Raw genomic sequence first — 12,778 nt, 5'->3', positions numbered from 1 at the left:
TCACATAGATGTTTCTCTCTCTTCTCTCTCCCTTCCCCTCTTCCTTCCTCTCTCTCTAACAATCAGTTAAGCCCTGGTGGGGTAGCTCAGCTGGTTGGAGTGTCCTCCCGGTATGCCAAGGTCACGGTTCAATCCTCAGGAAGGGCACAGACAAGAATCAATCAATGAGTGCATAAATAAGTGAGGCAACCAAATGATGTTTCTCTCCCTCCCTCCCTGTCTCTAAAATCAGTCAATCGATAAAAAATAAAAGTCAGCCAAAACCGGTTTGGCTCAGTGGATAGAACGTCGGCCTGTGGACTGAAGGGTCTCGGGTTCGATTCCGGTCAAGGGCATGTACCTTGGTTGCGAGCACATCCCCAGTGGGAGGTGTGCAGGAGGCACCTGATCGATGTTTTCTCTCATCGATGTTTCTAGCTCTCTATCCCTCTCCCTTCCTCTCTGTAAAATATCAATAAAATACATTTTTTAAAAAAATAAAAATAAAAAATAAAAGTCAATTAAAAAATAAAGGCAGAAAGTGTGGGGCTGAGATTCAGACCTGGATCTGCAGACACACCAGATCCAGGCATTTGTCACAATGTACCTCCCTCCTCCATCCCCCAAATTCTTATTCATCCAGCAGAACCCCACCTCCAGGGAGTCTGCTTCTCCAAAGTGGAGGGCCACCATCCTTCACCCACTCTCTTGGATCCTCACATGCCCCCTAATGCCTTCTTCTCTGTTATCTTAGTTTTCCAACTTCTCCTGGAATCCCGACTATTGTCCATGAAACTTCCTGTGTATACCACTGGGGTCAGGACCCTGGTGTCTGCCCAAAATTCTTCATTGCCCTCAGGTCCTGCAGTCCCCAGATGAGGTGAACAATAGCTCCCGCTCTATGGCTCCTGCTGTCCACCCAGGGACCCCCAAACACCTTCCCTGCCACAGGCTCCCCTGGCCCTTTTGTCCCCTCCCCTCCCCTGCTCACAACTCCCCACCTCCCAGACCATTTCTCTGCGCATGGAGCTTGTCAATTTCCTTCCTCCCTCACTCTTGAGGGGAAGCCTGGGACTTGGTTGGAAAGTTTGTAAGGAGGATATTTGAGAAAAGGGATGTGTGCTGATGGCAGCCCACCCTGTTTATCCCAATTCCGACCTCGGGGAGTGCCGGAGGCAGTGCCCCTAATTATTCCTTGACCTTTCCAAACAAGTCTGTGCACCCCTGGGTGTTTACCTGAATGTTTATGCTTAATCTTTAGGTGTCCTTGCTTAAAGGACACTGCAACAATTTTGGCCTTCCAAGATTACTTACCCTATTGATTGTATCTAAATTATAAACTTTATCTCAAACTGCTGTGACAATAAAATCCTGAAGAGGCATGCGATGATTGAGGCTGTCTGGTTCCTTTAGCCAGGCAGTCCCTTTGCCCTCTCTTTCACAGCAAACCTTGTGTTGCAGTAATCATTCATCTGACCATCAGGGTCTGCTGTTAAGCCCCGGCAACATGGTGCCCCATGTGAGGACCAAAGAATGCAAGGAGACATGGTGGAAACCTCGAAAAGGAAGAGGAATGACATGAAAGTAACTGTGCAGTTAGTTATGGGAGCTCACTTGGGATTTCCAAGTTCAAGGGTACGTTTTTCAGCTAAGGTTTCACAATGGGACAGAAGTTGTCCGTAAAACAACAACAATGTATAACAGTGCTTAAACAGTTGTGAAAGGTGAATGGTGCCTCGGTTACCAAGAAACAATTAAGGGCCTTTTGCAGACTGTCATAACTTATAATCCTTGGTCCCTGATGCTGGAACATTAGACCTTGATCTCTAGGAACAAGAAGGTAGGAATTTAAAGAGAAATCAGGCCCAGGCAAAACAAGTGCCTTTGTCATCTTTAATTACGTGGGCTCTTGTTCGACCTGCACTATGCCCACTTCATATTGAGGATCAAACGCCTACAGAACACCATGAGGATTTACCACCGCCTCCTCCTCCTGAAGTAAAGCCTGTAGAGTCTGTAATATACCTAAGGCCTCCGATCCCCGCCTCTGGTGTGGGAAGGCTCATGAACTAGATCCTCGGTTAGGGATCAGGTGTCAGGCAAGCTATGCTACAAGGAGAGCTTTTGGCTTGCCCGGTTATGGAAGATCAGCAAGGTAATCGGATGCATGAACCGCTCTCCTTTAATACATTTAAAGGAATAAAGAAAAGTGTTAGAGAAAATGGAGCTAACAGTCCATTTACAAAAGGACTCCTTAATGTCTTGTCTGAAAATTACCATATGACGCCATGAGACTGGCAGATTTTGGCTAAAACGACTTTAGACGCCAGTCAGTATCGATTATGGAGAGCAGGATATGATGAGATCTGTGAACAGCAGGCTAACCAAAACAATCTAGCGGGCTCCGGTCACGTTATGGCCCCAATGCTGCAGGGGCGGGGACCATATGTTAATGTACAACAGCAATTGAATCTGCACCCTCAAGTATTTACCCAAGCCTCTCTTTGTGCACAGCGGGTCTGCAGTGTATTCCCGAAGGCGGAGTTCAGCAGGGCTCATTGGTTAATGTACACCAGGGGCCCCAGGAATCTTACGTTGACTTTGTAAACCGCCTTACCCAGTCCAGTCACCGGCAGATCAGTCCTAGTCAGGCTGCAGATATTCTCTTGTTGCAACTGGCACATGAGAACACCAACTCTGTTTGTCAAAAGGCTATGCAGCCCATCAGGGGAAAGGCCACCAGGTGGGGGGATTTACCAGGGCTCGTCTGCTAGTAGGAACGGAAACCCACCAGATTCAAATGTTGGCCATGGCTCTCCAGGCAGAGAATAAAGGCAAAACAGATTCCAAATGCGATCAATGTGGGATAATGGGACATTTTAAAAAGGATTGCAAAGCTAAAATAGCAACCTCCCGTTCTGAGAATTCTCAGCCCCCATCTACTGTCCCCGTTGCCATAGAGGCATCATTAGGCCAACCAATGCAAATCAAAATTTGACAAACATGGCAATTCTTTACCAGCAATGCAGGGAAACGCCTAGTGGGGCCAGCCCCACGCTCTGCAAAAAACAGGGGTACAGATGGCCTTCCTAGGGCAGATGGGAAATCCACTGTCTACTCCCTCCAAGCAGCCACCACTGAGAGCGCAGGACCAGACTTACTCCAACAGAATTGATTCTAAAGGAATGGGACAACCCTAAAAGAGTCCCTATGGGGACCTGGGGGCCACTGCCACTGGGCATGGTAGGCATTATTTTGGGGCGCTCCAGCCTTAACTCAAAAGGAGTCACTGGAATACCAGAGTCGTTGATAGTGATTCCCAGGGAGAAATCTAGGTGCTCATGACATGCAAGAGGTTGCATATTTACCGCTCGCAAACTAAGATCCTGCAACTCTTGTTACTACCATATTGGGTCCAGAACGCTCTAGGGAAGGAGAGAAATCTAGGGGGGTTTGGTAGTAATGGAGAGCGAGGGGTTTATGGGAATCAGTCCCAGGAGAATGGAGCATCCTCAGGATAGAAATCCAAGGGAAAAGACTCACTGGGTTGATAGCCCCTGGGGCCGATTGCACTACACTCAGTCATCTCGATTGGCCCTCGTCATGGCCCACGGTGAAGCAAGGTCAGAGGATAGCGGGAATAGGAGTAGTTTCCCAGACATTACAACGTTCTTGGCCAATACGCTGTAAAGGGCCAGATGGGCAAAATGGCTGCATGCAGCCCCTAATCTTACAGATTCCCGTCAATTTGTCTGGATGTGATCTCCTTTCGCAGTGGGGGTTAATGTTACATACGCCTTTTTAGGAGTGGCCACTGGGGTTATACCTTCCCTACCCTTGACTTGGTTAAGCCAAACCCCTATTTGGGTACAGCCGTGAAAAATTACAAGCCCATCTATTAGTAAAAGAGCAATTGGATTTAGGACACATAGACCCTTCCAACAGCCCCTGGAATTCTCCTATTTTCATAATCCCCCCAAAATCTAACAAATGGCGGCTCTTACACGATTCAAGGGCCATTAATGCCAATATTCAAGCCATGGGTACTCTCCCACCTGGACGTCCATCTCCGGCCGTGATCCCACAGGACGGGCCCATTATTATTATAGATTTAAAGGATTGCTTCTATAGCATCCCTTTAGCTCTCCAAGATCGGGAGAAATTTTCATTTTCTCTCCCTTTGATTAACAATAAAGAGCCTGCCCAGACATATCGCTGGAAAGTCCTCCCACAGGGAATGCTGACCAGCCCAACTCTGTGCCTGGACCATGTACGTCAGGCACTTATGCCAACCAGGCGACAGTTTCCTGCTGGAAAGATTATTCATCACGTGGATGACACTCCTCACAGCCCCTGATAAGGCCCTGTTATCGCGCATGTACGCTTCAGTGTAAAAGGAAACTGCCTCGAGAGACCCTTTAGTAGCTCCTGCGAAGGTACAGATGACAAAACCATAGAATTATCTAGGATATGTCTTCACTGGAAGAACCATCAGACCCCCAAAGTTACCTTTGACCACCGGGAACTAAAAACCCTAAGTAACTTTCAAAAGTTACTAGGAGAGCCTTTCGCCGCTGCGGCAGCAGCCATGGGTATGCTCAGGCTTCAGAAGAGGCTTGCCTCCAGCGTCCTCCGCTGTGGCAAAAAGAAGGTCTGGTTGGACCCCAATGAGACCAATGTAATCGCCAATGCCAACTCCCGGCAGCAGATTCAGAAGCTGATCAAAGATGGGCTGATCATCCGGAAGCCTGTGACTGTCCATTCCCGGGCTCGATGCCGGAAAAACACCTTGGCCCGCAGGAAGGGCAGGCATATGGGCATAGGTAAGTGAAAGGGTACTGCCAATGCTCCAATGCCTGAGAAAGTAACCTGGGTGAGGAGGATGAGAATTCTTCGCCGGCTACTCAGAAGATACCGGGAATCTAAGAAGATTGACCGCCACATGTACCACAGCCTGTACCTGAAAGTGAAGGGTAACGTGTTCAAAAGCAAGCGGATTCTCATGGAACATATCCACAAGCTGAAGGCAGACAAGGCTCACAAGAAGCTTCTGGCTGACCAGGCCGAGGCCCGCAGGTCTAAGACCAAGGAAGCCCGCAAGCGCCGTGAAGAGCGGCTCCAGGCCAAGAAGGAGGAGATCATCAAGACTCTGTCCAAAAAGGAGGAGGCCAAGAAATAAAGCTTCACCTCTTACCTGTACATAGTGGCCTTGGCAGTTACATGGCTCAGTCATTTAATAAAATAGCCTTTGTCTTACCTCTCTGCTTCTTCCAAAGTTAAAAAAAAAAAAAAAAAAAAGTTACTAGGAGATAGAAATTGGATACGACCAGAGCTAGGTATTCCCACAACGAACTTATAAAACCTGTTTAACATCCCAAAAGGGGATCCAGCCTTAAATTCCCCGGGATAGCTATCCCCAGAAGGGATAAAAGAACTCCGTTTGGTGGAGGATGCGCTCAACACACGATATTTGAATAGAATCTCTCCCCAGCGTTCTCTTCAACTAATGTTATTTCCCACCAGGCACTCACCTACGGGACTTACAGGACAAGTGGTACCTGAGCTGGGGTTTATGGAATGGCTGTTTTGCTCTCATACTCCCTCCAAAATCTTATCCCCTTACCTAAGCATTGATTTGCTCTTTAATTCTCCATGGGAGGCAGCGCTGTACAAAACTCACAGGACGTGATCCAGATATCATTCGCCTTCCATTAACTAAAACTCAATTTGAAACACTATCGACCTCCATTGATTGGCAAATGGCTTTCGCTGATTTGCTAGGACAGGTGGGGCATTCTCTCCCGCAGATAAGACATTGCATTTTTTGTTCCACACCAAGTTCCTATGCCCCACTAAGATTGTATGTATCCCTAGCCCAGGAGCACTTACTGTGCTCACAGATGGCTCAGGAAAAACCGGTAAACAGCCATCCATTGGTCACCTAATGGTGCCATTCAACCATTCAACGGAGGAGGGGGCGAGGAGGGGGTTACTTGGACTCAACGAGCGGAAATTGGAGTGCTAATCCTAGCACTAGATACATTTCCCTTGCAAGCCCTGAACAGTGTTAGTGATTCTGCTTATTCCGTTTATATCTCACAAAACCCAGAAACTTCACTCATCGAGCCTACATTAGATCCACCCCTCCTAGCACAGTTCCTTCTCCAGCCCCTACCAGATGGTCAGTTACATCCTCTCTTTATGTCTCATATCAGGTCCCACAGTCCCTTCCTGGACCGCTGGTACCAGCCAATGATCAAGTAGACCGCCTAGTGATGACCGCTGTGTTCCTAGAAGCCCGTCCATCTCATCAGCTGTTCCACCTCATCGGAGGCAGCTCCACAGAGAATGTCACCTGACCCAGAGAGCAGCTCAGCAAGTTACTTTACAATGCCTGATTGTGAAATGACAGGGCCCCCACCCTCCTCCAGGGGAGTTCATCCCGGAGGCCTGCGGGCCAATGACCTTTGGCAAACTGATGTCCTCACATTGGCTCTTTGGGAAACTCCCGTATGTACATGTAACTAGAGACACTTTTTTCTGGTATGATCTCTGCCCATGCTCTTCCTGGCAAATCCACGCACCGTGCAATTAAACATCTGCTACTCACACTTGCCTTTTTAGGAATTCCAACCGACATAAAAACTGAACATTGGCCTGCTTGGAGCAGCCATAGCTTCGTCACCTTTTGCAGAACTTGGTCCATGCAGCATAACACGGGAACCCCTTACAATCCACAAGGGCAGGCCATCGTTGAACGTGCCCATGCTACCCTGAAGGGTATGCTGGTAAAACAAGAAAGGGGGAATATGGGACTCACGGTCCCTGCTATACTACTACCTGAAGCACTCTTTACCCTTAATTTTTTGAATCTGAATAATACTTTTCAATGCTCTGTAGAACAGCACTTTACCTCATTAACTCCATCTCAGAAACCCCAAGTCTTATGGCAACATGTGAACACTAATAACCGGATGGGACTCAATGAATTATTACTAACATGGGGGAGAGGATATGCGTGTGTTTCTACCCCCACGGGGCCGCTGTGGATTCCAGCTCTCAGCATTAAACCCTATCATGGCATGGCACGGGACCAATCCTCTTCCAGAAATGAAGAATTTGGGCCTGGGGACTCCACAGCCCCGAACGATGCGCCTTCCCCGGACCCAGACAGCCCCCAGAATAACCTGGGGAATGATGAAGAAGCTGACGGCAGAGGCTGAGCAACTGTTGGAGCGTCCTCGCACTCCACGCACGCCAGATAACCTCTTTCTTGCTATGATTTCTCTGATTCATCTCAACTCTGGTGCGGTATGGTTTGGTATTGTGATTTGGCTTTGGGCACCAACATCCGCCACCATGTATTGGGCCCGTGTTATAGACCTCCCTCACTTGGGGAGACACCCCTTTCCCTGTCTCTAACAATTTGACCTCCTTCCTAGGAGGCGTGGACTTGCCACCTGTAGGCAGTCTTGAAAATGGGACACATTGGACCCCAGTGCCCCCTAACACTACCTTCCCCTCTAACCTGTTACCCTTTGTGTTACTGCTTCCTCTACACCCCAATGCTGTTTAAAGGCTCTAATCAGGTCTGGTTCCACACCATCCACAAGGAAGGACCAGCAGGGCCCAGTTTATCTTTCTCTCAGCAGGAAGTCCAGCCAAGGACAAGCATACCTGTGCCACAGCTCCACCCCTGCCTCCATGTCAGCAAAATGAGAAGGGGATCCCTCCCAGAGGCCTTCCCTTGGGAAGTCTGCCCAGGGGAACAGGCTCATGATTACCTGGGAGACCATCAATTATAGACTGGGACCCACAAGGCCACCTGCATACTATTTTAGCCCACCGTGCCTCCAATGGCACTTTTGTGGGGTCAGCCGGGACCGCCCTTGCATGGACAGAAGGAGGATTTGGTTCTCCTCGCCCTCAACAATAAGATTTTCCGGTTCAGGAAACTTTATGGAGATTAGGACATGTTTTCCATCCACTGAACTTACGGGACACGGATTATCAACACAAATCCAATAATTATACTATGACCTTTTTCAAAATATCCTTCGGCTAGTAGCTTGGTGTATACCACACATCCTTATGTATTTCTCATGGGCCCTGGCTTACAAATTACTTATAATAATCATTTCTAAACAGGTGGTAGGCGAAGGGGCCTACTATACATCCCGTATTATCAATCAAAATGTCCCGTCATTGAGCATAAACATCATTATAATATTGAGGAGACAGGCTGAGGTCTTAAGACCTGTCAACCTCACAAGGGAGTGGCAAGGAATTGAAATTTTAGAAAGGGCAGTAAGTCATTTGCAACCTTAAAGATTTTGGGGGATGCTCATTACTGCCATCAGCTCTGCTATTGCTATTCTTACTACTGCCAGCGTAGCCATGGCCGACCTTTCTGAGTCTGGGCAGACTGCCATGTTTTTAGACAGGATGGCCAAGAAGGTAACTAAGGAATTTACTGTCCAACAGCACATAGATCAAAAGTTTTGGCTAGGTTACAGGCTATAGAAGCAACCATAGAGTAATTGGGGGAAAGACAGGACGCCTTAGCGTACAAACAAATGCTTAATTGCGATTGGGAACATAAGCACATATGTGTCACCCCCTTAAAATGGAACAGTAGTCACCATCAGTGGGTTGAGGTTAAGAAGCATTTGTGGGGAGTATTCCGTGACAATCTTACTGAAGATGTGACTGCTCTACAAAAACAAATCAAAGACTTCGTACTTGCGATTAATGAGCACATACAGCAGACTACTGCTTGGAATGCAGTAAAGGAGCATTGAAACTGGATAGACCCCATCACATGGTTTTCTGGAATCAATTGGCACCTGATTGGACTAACAATTGCCATCATTGTAATTCTTTTTTTTTAATTGTTTACAGTATTACAAATAGTAATACATATGTCTCCTTTTTTCCCCATTGACCTTCCTCCTGCATCCCCTACCCCCCGCCCCCGCACATGCCCTCACTAACGCCCCCCACCCCAGCCAGTGGCTTGTGTCCATTGGTTATGCTTATATGCATGCATACAAGTCCTTCGGTTGATCTCTTACCCCTCCCACCATCCCCAGCCTTCCCGCTGTAATTTGACAGTCTGTTCCATGTTTCTTTGCCTTTGTATCTATTTTTGTTCATCGATTTATAATGTTCTTTATATTCCACAAATGAGTGAGATCATGTGGTATTTTTCTTTCACTGACTGGCTTATTTCACTTAGCATAATGCTCTCCAGTTCCATCTATGCAGTTGCAAATGGTAAGAATTCCTTCTTTTTTACAGCAGTGTAGTATTCCATTGTGTAGATGTACCACAGTTTTCTAATCCAATCACCTGCAGATGGGCATTTAGGCTGTTTCCAAATCTTAGCTATTGTAAATTGTACTGTTATGAACATAGGGGTGCATATATCTTTTCTAATTGGTGTTTCTGTTTTCTTGGGATACATTCCTAGAAGTGGGATTACTGGATCAAAGGGCAGTTCCATTTTTAATTTTTTGAGGAAACGCCATACTATTTTCTACAGTGGCTGCACCAGTCTGCCATGAAGGAAGGTTCCTTTTTCTCTGAATCCTCTCCAGCACTTGTCATTTGTTGATTTGTTGATGATAGCCATTCTGACAGGTGTGAGATGGTACCTCGTTGTTGTTTTGATTTGCATCTCTCGGATGCTTACTGACTTTGAACATGTTTTCATATGTCTCTTGGCTTTCTGAATGTCATCTTTCAATAAGTGTCTATTTAGGTCCTTTGCCCATTTTTTCATTGGGTTGTTTATCTTCCTTTTGTTAAGTTGTATGAGTTCCCTGTAAATTTTGGAGATTAAACCCTTATCGGAGACAACATTGGCAAACATGTTCTCCCATGCAGTGGGCTTTCTTGTTGTTTTGTTGATGTTTTCTTTTGCTGTGGGGACGCTTCTTATTTTGATGTAGTCCCACTTGTTATTTTTCTCCTCAGTTTCCATTGCCCTAGGAGCTGTATCGGCAGAAATATTGCTACGACAAATGTCTGCTATTTTGGTGTCTATGGCTTCTTCTAAGATTAAAAATATGGAATGCTTCACAAATTTGTGTGTCATCCTTGCACAGGGGCCATGCTAATCTTCTCTGTATTGTTCCCATTTTAGTATGTGTGCTGCTGAAGAGATCACATTGTAATTCTTTTTGTTTTTCTTATAGTGTGTAAAATCGGAACTCAAGCAGTGAACATGCTTCATAGAACATATCATTCGCAGGCAACAAGTTCACCACAGACCTCTATCGTCTATACCCGGCAAAACAGAAAAGGGGGAGATGTGGGTGAGCATGGGACTTGGTTGGAAAGTTGTATGGATGACATTCTGAGAAAAGGGATGAGTGCTGAAGGCAGCCCACCCTGTTTATCCAAATTCCAACTTAGGGAAGTGCCACAGGTGGCGCCCCTAATTATTCCTGGACATTTCCAAAAGTCTGTGCACATGCGGACCCCACGGTGTTTAATGGAATATTTATGCTTAATCTTTTTTTTTCTTTTTAAATAAATCTTTATTGTTCAGATTATTACAATTGTTCCTCATTTTTCCCCCCATAGCTCCCCTCCACCCAGTTCTCACCCCACCCTCTGCCCTTACCCCCCCACACACACTGTCCTCATCCATAGGTGTACGATTTTTGTCCAGTCTCTTCCCACACTCCCCACACCCCTTCCCCCCTGAGAATTGTCAGTCCACTCCCTTTCTATGTCCCTGATTCTATTATATTCACCAGTTTATTCTGTTCATCAGATTTTTTTCACTTGATTTTTAGATTCACTTGTTGATAGATACATATTTGTTGTTCATAATTTTTATCTTTACCTTTTTTCTTCTTCCTCCTCTTCTTAAAGAATACCTTTCAACATTTCATTTAATACTGGTTTGGTGGTGATGAACTCCTTTAGCTTTTTCTTATCTGTGAAGCTCTTTATCTGCCCTTCAATTCTGAATGATAGCTTTGCTGGGTAGAGTAATCTTGGTTGTAGGTTCTTGCTATTCATCACTTTGAGTATTTCTTGCCACTCCCGTCTGGCCTGCATAGTTTCTGTTGAGAAATCAGCTGACAGCCATATGGGTGCTCCCTTGTAGGTAATTAACTGTTTTTCTCTTGCTGCTTTTAATATTCTCTCTTTGTCTTTTGCTCTTGGCATTTTAATTATGATGTGTCTTGGTGTGGTCCTCTTTGGATTCCTTTTGTTTGGGGTCCTCTGGGCTTCCTGGACTTGTAAGTTTATTTCTTTCACCAGATGGGGGAAGTTTTCTGTCATTATTTCTTCAAATAGGTTTTCAATATCTTGCTCTCTCTCTTCTTCTGGCACCCCCATAATTCGGATGTTGGTACGCTTGAAGTTGTCCCAGAGGCTCCTTACACTATCTTCATATTTTTGGATTCTTTTTTCTTTTTGCTTTTCCAGTTGGGTGTTTTTTGCTTCTTTGTATTTCAAATCTTTCACTCGATTTTTGTGATCCTGTAGTATGCTGTTGGATCTCTGTATATTATTTTTTACTTCTGTCAGTGTATGCTTAATTTCTAGTTGGTCCTTTTTCATAGCCTCGAGGGTCTCACTAAATTTATCAGCCTTTTCTAGAAAATTCTTGAAAAACCTTATAACCGTGGTTTTGAATTCTATATCCAGTCATTTGCTTTCCTCCATTTCTTTCATTTGTGACCTGTTTCTTTGTCTCCGCATTTTTGTTTTTTCCCTGAGTTGGTAGGGTAGCTTTGTGTGCTAGGTGTCCTATAGGGCCCAGTGGCTCAGCCTCTCCAGTTATCTAAGGTGGACACTCTTGGTACACCCCTTTGTGGGCTGTGTGCACAGTCTTATTGTAGTTAAGCCTTGATTGCTGTTGGTATCACTGGGAGGAATTGACCTCCAGGCCAATTGGCTGTGAGGATCAGCTGTGTCTAAGATGGGAGAACTTCTGTGCTGGAGACACCCTTATGAGACAAGACTTGCTTCAGTGGGGCTTTGGTGCTCACTGAGTCTGCCCCGAGTGTGTCCCTTATGGATCTGAGGAGTTGTAATCTGGATGGTCCCACACTGACCCCTGGGTACACTGGCTCTTGGATCTCCAAGGAGGTGCTAATTTAGCCTCTGCATGAGGCCACCCAGCAGGAGCTATGGAGAGATCTGCAGATTCCTCTTCTTTGTTTGGGTTTTGGATGTGCCCAGATGAGGCCCAGCAGTGAAGCAATGCAAGCTGCTGTGGGGCCTTGGACCTTCTTTTGGATGTTCTGGGTCTCACTGACTTAGCTGCAGTTTGTTAGTTAAGTTTAGGATTGAAAGGACCAAGCCATTCATATGCAAAAGCCTCTGTGCTCAGCTTGGATGGGGCGGGATCTCAGGGAGGAGCAAACAGCTATGGCTTCCCATCAGCCCTGCCCTAAGAGGCCCCTGGGTCTCAGTGTCCTGCAGTAATCGCTGCAAGCACTTCTGAGAGAAAGCCGCCCTCGAGTTTTGCCCACTCCCAGACAGTCCAGTTTCTCCCTGTATGAGTCTGGGTCCCCAGAGTCTTGCCCAGAATTGGAGTTCAGAGAGGTCGGGAGCTTTTGTCTCCCTCCCGTTTGAGAAAGCCAGCCGCATACTCAGTTGCCAACCCTCTCCCCGCACGCCTCCGTACCTTTGCCTTCCGCAGCTCCTGTGAGTCTCAGTGTGCTTTCCTTTTTCCTTCGAGTTGTAGAATTTCCACTCAGCCAGCCTTCCTGTGGTTCTGGATGATGTCCATTTTGTCTTTTAGTTGTAGTTTTGAAATTGTTGTGCGAGG

General features: G+C 46.3%; 1 pseudogene across 1 annotated transcript; it reads left to right on the top strand.

The window, feature by feature from the left end:
- Positions 1-4,564: 4,564 nt before the first annotated feature.
- LOC308250837 (large ribosomal subunit protein eL19-like) lies at positions 4,565-5,160 on the top strand (annotated as a pseudogene). The gene has a single exon. The product of its transcript is annotated as a large ribosomal subunit protein eL19-like (transcript).
- The last annotated feature ends 7,618 nt before the right edge of the window (positions 5,161-12,778 follow it).

The sequence above is a fragment of the Plecotus auritus genome, assembly GCF_963455305.1.
Source record: "Plecotus auritus genome assembly, chromosome: 6".
Lineage (NCBI taxonomy): Eukaryota > Metazoa > Chordata > Mammalia > Chiroptera > Vespertilionidae > Plecotus > Plecotus auritus.
Note: the sequence above shows the minus strand (reverse complement) of the source record. Positions and strands in the feature narration are given on the sequence as shown.